The sequence below is a fragment of the Rhodnius prolixus genome, unplaced genomic scaffold (genome assembly GCF_049639745.1).
Source record: "Rhodnius prolixus isolate KJV_2025 unplaced genomic scaffold, Rpr scaffold_8, whole genome shotgun sequence".
NCBI lineage: Eukaryota > Metazoa > Arthropoda > Insecta > Hemiptera > Reduviidae > Rhodnius > Rhodnius prolixus.
The window spans coordinates 39867961-39874493 of NW_027411593.1; the positions used below are offsets into that span (position 1 = coordinate 39867961).

A 6533-nucleotide genomic window follows, 5' to 3' on the forward strand; every position below is an offset into this window, starting at 1 on the left:
TATTAAATAATGAGACTTTTGCTGTAAAACATTTTATTTTAAATTTATACATACTTAGTTATTATCACCTTCAATATACACCTCTCCCCTATCCCTACAACGCTCCATGCGAATTTACCATTGTTCGAAACAGTGTTGGAAGTCTTTTTTTGTCAGCTCCTGCATGACGCTTGCCGCGTTTTCTTTCACAGCTTCAACAAACTGAAATCCTGTTCCTTTTAATGCAGATTTGACTTTGGGGAACAGATCTAAAGTCACATGGGGCCGCCAGGTCAGGCGAATAAGGCGGATGGCCTTAGCACTGGGATGTTGTACTTGGCTAGAAACGTCGTCTTTGCAGACAATGCAGTGTGAGCCGGCGCCGGTTTTCTTGATGGAGAACCCATGTCTTGTTCTTCCCACAAATCGGGTCGTTTTTTCCCTACTCTTTCACGGAGTTAAGCAAGCATCTCACGGTAGTAATGTTGATTAATTATAATCGATATTTTCATCCGTTTTGGACGTGGAAGGGCCACCCGGGCGGTCATCATCTCCTCTAAAGTGTAAACCACAGAACATTTCATCACTTTATGGTACATTACATTAAGGGGCCACAAGTACATCGCTAGAATTTCATATTTGGAGAAATCCTGTTATTGTTCTTGTTATTTTATTAACAATGCAGCAAAAATGCAAGAGATCTGATCCTCCAGATCAACTCTTTCACAACCTCTCTGCCCTCCAAAAAAGACAATAAAGACACCTTAAAATTTTCTTTACAATTGTTTCTTATAACTAACTGGCGCATGCATAGTTCTTCTGTAGTAGCATCAGTCTCGTTATTTAATTGCCGTACCTCGTATGTTATGTTTATATTCTAATTACATATACGAGTTTCGAATTCCAATTTTCGAAAATAATTCTGGCAAAAGGTGGCTTATGTATATCTTAGAAAGAATATTCTTGGAGATGGCCAGTCGTGGCGAGTTCAAATCTTTTTCTGTGGTTATAGATTATTATTTTTTCTTTAAGATAATGTATGATAGGTATTGCAACCATGTTAAACTTTCCATTTCAAATTTTAGTTTTGTGATCTTAGTCAGGCAAAAATGGTCTGTGAGAATGTTTGGTTAATATCAACAAACTAAAAAGAAATTCTTAATTGTTGCAATTTGTGTGAGAGAAATTCAAATTCAATATGAGTGTTGCTAGCCAATGAAGTTTATCTTCAACAGAAATTATTTATAATTTTTAAGATTGTTAAATAACAGTTTTTGCCCATTAAAAATTTTTGCACCCCACAGTAAGCAGTAGGTCCATTATTTCTTAAAACAAGCATTAAAGCAGTGTAAAAGACCACAGCGGATGTTTTAGTGTTCTACCTTCTCATTAAGAATTTATTTTTTTCCCCCTCATTAACACATTTACTCTAATAATTACGATCTTCTTTCTTTGTATATGTATACATAAACTTCCTTAACTTAAAAAAAATAATAATAATAAAGTTTAAATGAAACATGGTTTATGCTCAGATTGTCAAATTAAAGCTAAAATATTTTAGGGAAAAGTTGTAGGTAGACATGTGGTAAATTGAAAAAGTTTCTTTTTTGTATTAAATAGAATGTTCCAGGACATGTGTACTTCTATTTGCAGTTTACTTAGCCCATAATACGGGCTCTTAGATGCGGCCCTTCAAGTATATAAAACTAACCCACTGAACCCGGTCTCCTGGCCGGCGCATTAAAAGGGCTATACTCAGACAAAAGGTCCCGTTGTCTTGTTTATTATTGTTATTGCCATTCTACTATTTGTTCTTTATTGTTTCTTCAGTTATTGTATGCTCTTAGACCGGATTTAGTTTTACTTTAAATAATATTGGAGGAGGTAACTATTGCCTGTATTATTTTTTAGTCCACAGCGTGCCTCTGTTAAAAAACGGTGCTATAGGTTTGTTGAGGAACTTCCTGAACTAAACGGAATTGATTTCTTTTTCTTTTCCTTTGTATTACCCTCCACTTTTTATACATTTCTCTTGTTTCCTTTTCTTCATGTTCCTCATGGGTTGACTTTCCCTTGTATGTTGACGATTAAAATAGTTGACCAGTATTTTTCGTGTGTGTTTATTATTATTTTATATTTGTTTTTATTAATGCTCGGATTAATATAAAGTACATGCATAACGTAGAAAATACCTTTTTCTGCAGTCGTTAAATAATTGGCCCATTATTTCAGAGAACTAATAGTAAAAAGTAAGTAAGTAAAGTAATCGCCTATTTTTTCAGGCAGGGCTTAACGTACAACTACCATTTACTAGGTGTCGTGGACGGAGGCGACTAGCAAACATACTTTACTGTAAATTTCTTTTATTAACCATTACATAAAATCCAAGGCCTAAGACCGGGAATCGAACCCAGTACCACAATACATATTAGCTTCGCAGGCCTATCAAAGAACTAATAGATAACTTACATAAAACTTAAACTTAGCAAGATTACTTACTACTGTCAATTGTGGAAAAAATTGTAAGTAGCGTGAACATCAATGTAAAAAGTAATTTGTAAAAAACTTAAAATAGAACTACATATTTTTTCAATTTTGACACTTGTAAAGAACAGTTTAATTTCTAATTCTAAATTCTAATCTAACCTTCAGCGATTCACTTTTCGCCCAAGTTTAGAGTTCATCTTTTAAATTATTCATCGTCCTTATTATCCACTCGCTATGCCCGTCATCCCACACTTGTACTACAAATAACTATTTCTTTCACATGACGCAGTCAAATAAAAAGGTCGTTGAGTGGTAGAGAAAAATAACAGCCCTATATAACAGGGATCTGTCAATTGTGCTGACTTCAACTATAGTTTTAGTTCCCCAATAAGTGTGTCTAGTAGCTAGTTTATTTAAAATAAAGCATCAATTGTGAAAATATCGACAGTTTGTGTATAAATTAGAATAGATAAGGTAGGATGTAAATTAAATTAATATTGATCAACATGAACTCGTCGTGATTACAGGTGCATAGTAAACAGCCCAATTCCAATTAATTTCTTGATCAATAATTTGATTCAGCATCACAATTCATCTTCTATTAAAGTTAGGTATTAAAGTTTACAAACTAGTATTGTGCAAACATCATCTATTAGATTATTATGTTCAGAGATGTTCGCACATTAATCAACGAAAATTTCTGATTTGTACACTGGGTCAGAGTTTCTCAAAAAAAGTGGGTAGCGTAAGTGCAGTACAATAATTAGAGACTCATTTGGATTTTAATAAAACAAAAAACATTCTTATTGCTCAACTACGGAAAATTATCTGTGCTGGGTATGGTAGAACTCAAAATCTGATTTTGAGGCTTCTAATTACGTTTACTGGGACGGCCTTATGATTGATTGCCTTCGTGAAGGAGTATTCTTTCCGAATTGCCAAAGGGGAGTACTTTCCAGCCCAAACGAAGAGTACAAGTTTTAGCTGAGTATAATAGATTGTGGATGTAATGGAAGCTACTCAAAGAGAATGTCCACCATTAACTCATCTCTAATTCCAAAACAAACCATCACGCTGTAAAACTTAATTTTACCCAGACCCCGAGGAGTCTCAGATCATGCCAGGTTTAAGTTTTTAGTTATAAACTTTGCCAATCATAGATCTTGGTCCAGAGGGTGGCTCTATAGACTTATTCTTCCTTCCTAAGATTTCTATTCTGCAAAAACGTTTTAGACCTCTTTCTTAGCCGAGGTATCGGCCATCTTATTTCCTTCTACAACATCATGCCCTGGCCTTTCAGTTTCGGGTATTTGCCAAAGCCTTTCAAATCAGCTGTTGCAAGTTCCTGGAAGCCAAACCTGACTGCACAAGGAAGACATTATCCTTTCTTAATTTTTTGAACCAGTCTGAGAAGCTGACAGATCCTTTATTTAATTTCAAAAATTCTCTGAAATTTAAAATGCCAGTCTTTAAATCGTACAGACCTTTTTCATAAACAGATTCAACATAAACTTAAAATAAACACGAATAAGCAGTCATACACAGTTGGTAAACACTGCCTGTAGGAGAATAAAGTGGGCCAAACACATATCCTGCCTTAAATTAAGGAGACCTAAAATTGCGTTTACACTATAAATTGTAAACTAAATATTTAATATTAATTGCTTGTCCTAAACTTGAATATTTTATTTTATTTTTTCAGGTATTGTGAAGATTTCAGAAAATAGAAGAAATGAGTTTACTCAAACTCCAGCAAAAAAGCTGCTCAGGATTTAAATAGATCCTGTTGCTCTCCAAGTCACTTGTCTGCTGTAAAAAAAAAAAAAACACGTATGTATGCTTTCAGTTTGCCTCTAACACTGCAGATTATCTTCTTTTTCACATAAAAAATTCATTTCAAGAAAAAGCAGGTTTAAGCTTTTCTTTATAGGAATGATTTTTAAAAGCTTCTAAAGCTTTTCGACTGCACGCTTTGGTAAATCAGTGATAAAAATAAATAAATTGAACATATGTATTAATTTTTATTCAATAGATTTTCTTAATGGTTCAGATTTTCATGTACAAAAAACAAAAACAAAAATGCTTTGAAAGTATAACATGCCTAATCCTAAGTTTAGGTGTTTCGTTCGATTATTTCCTTCCACCACTGACAGTTATTGTCGGGCCGAACAGAATAAAACAAGTATACTTGTATTTCTATAGAGGAGACTCCGATTATAACCCCAAGAGATTTATGAATATTTGTATTGACACAATCATGCGTTAATTGTGTAATAAATAGCAACGAAAACTATTATTCCTTCAATGTTTTAAGTAGAACTAAAAAATGTAACATAGAATCAATATAACTATCCATCATTGAGTAGTCCGATCAAAATGACGATAAAATATAAATACTTCTTTGATGTGTCCTTGCGCGCATGTTTATTCAAGTGTAAAATGTGTCCAGCCTTTTGTTTTACATCATTAGAGGTTTGGTGTGTCTTCTGTCTTGTCTGTTCATCGACTGATTCTAAGTACCTTTCTGTTATTTTCTTCGTCGTGTATCCAAAAGTGTGTTCCATGAACAGACAAGACAGAAGACACACCAACCCTCTAATAATGCAAAACAGTATATTGTAAATTAGCCTTGAAGATGACCTAGTCCTTAGGTCGAAAGCTCGGCATAATAAAGTTTATAATCACTGAAACTGGCATTAATTTTTTTCATCCTAATATCTTTATTTAGTTTTACTTCGTCCCTCAAATTAATTGACGTTTTTCTAGAAAATAAATCACTCGGATAGCTGTTTTATAACAGCACTAGATAAATAAACAAATAGAGCTCAACTGTGATATATTCTTTTTTTTTTAAATAGTTCCCAATTACGTTCATTTTGTGCGTCGTAAAACGCAAGTTTACTGTCTGAGAACCAGCAAGTGTAGTGCGAGACGGAAACATAAGCGAAGTCGAAATTATCTACAACCAAACTGTATCAATCAAATCAATCTCTGATTATAGGGATAAACATGCCATCATCCAAGATTCTCTCTTTCTCTCTCACCATCACATACACACTCACACTACGGCACTACTCCCTTGAAAAGACCTGGGCTTCCTCCATAGATATACATCTGTAGGAAGTCAAGGATAATTTTCATTTGATAAATCAATAAAAAGTAAAAGAAATCGCCCATTTCTCAAGCTGGGCTTTAACGTTCAGCTACTGAATTAGGTGACGTGGCAGAAGCTCATCATACTTTAATATCATCATTTTTCCAATAAATATAAAGTAGCTACCCGTTGGATTCGAACTGAGAATCTCCTGCCCACTAGTCTGGACTATAACCACTAAGTCTGGCCACTATTTGAGGTTTTAGTTTATCCCCCGTATAGGACGTTCTGGCTACATTTTCCTCTGACTTTGAAAGTGTTGATACGTTGGCCACGAATAAAATTCAGCTATTGATCTGATAGAATAGATGTGCCAGATCGCAGGAGTGAGGTAACTGCTCAATTTTGCCAACTTGACATCTCTGCTGGGTTCAATTTATGTATGACATTGGAAATTATACTGTTAAAAGGGTATCCAGGTTTTTCTAGAACAGTGAATTTTTAAATTCTACTTTAATTGACACCATAGTTTCACTCGTTGTTTAATACTTGAGTACGAATACTGGAAAAAAAATCTACATTTCTGATTTGTCAAATGAATGTTTGCATAAATGATTACCTGTTGGCATTAGTAACTGTCGAAGCATCAAATATGATTTATTAGGAATTGTAATAGAAAAAAAGAAGGTAAACGGTGATTTATTTAATAAACTGAACCATTTGTCTCTTTACACATATTGGAAGATCAGTAAATAACATCAGAGTGGAAAATGAAAGTAAATTAAATGTTTGAAAAAAAAAACATGTCTCAACAGACGGACAAAAACCACAATTTTTCATTTGGACAATAGAAATGACGGCCAGGCTGACAAATCGTGAACGTATTTATTCTACTCTCTTTTTAATATGAGCAACGATAACGTTCAACCATTTTGTTGAACTTTTGATCACATTTGTTTCATAGTTTATTTTT

At 33.9% G+C, this 6533-nt stretch overlaps 1 protein-coding gene across 15 annotated transcripts in view; it reads left to right on the forward strand.

Annotated features, from left to right (window-relative positions):
* LOC141451497 (neuropeptide CCHamide-1 receptor-like) overlaps positions 1-6533 on the forward strand; it is a 130754-nt gene that overhangs the window by 113052 nt on the left and 11169 nt on the right. For all 15 annotated transcript variants that reach the window (XR_012456856.1, XR_012456858.1, XR_012456862.1 and 12 more), the window contains one exon: positions 4169-4296. The gene's annotated coding sequence lies outside the window, so the exon portion shown is untranslated. The remainder of the gene's footprint in view (positions 1-4168; positions 4297-6533) is intronic.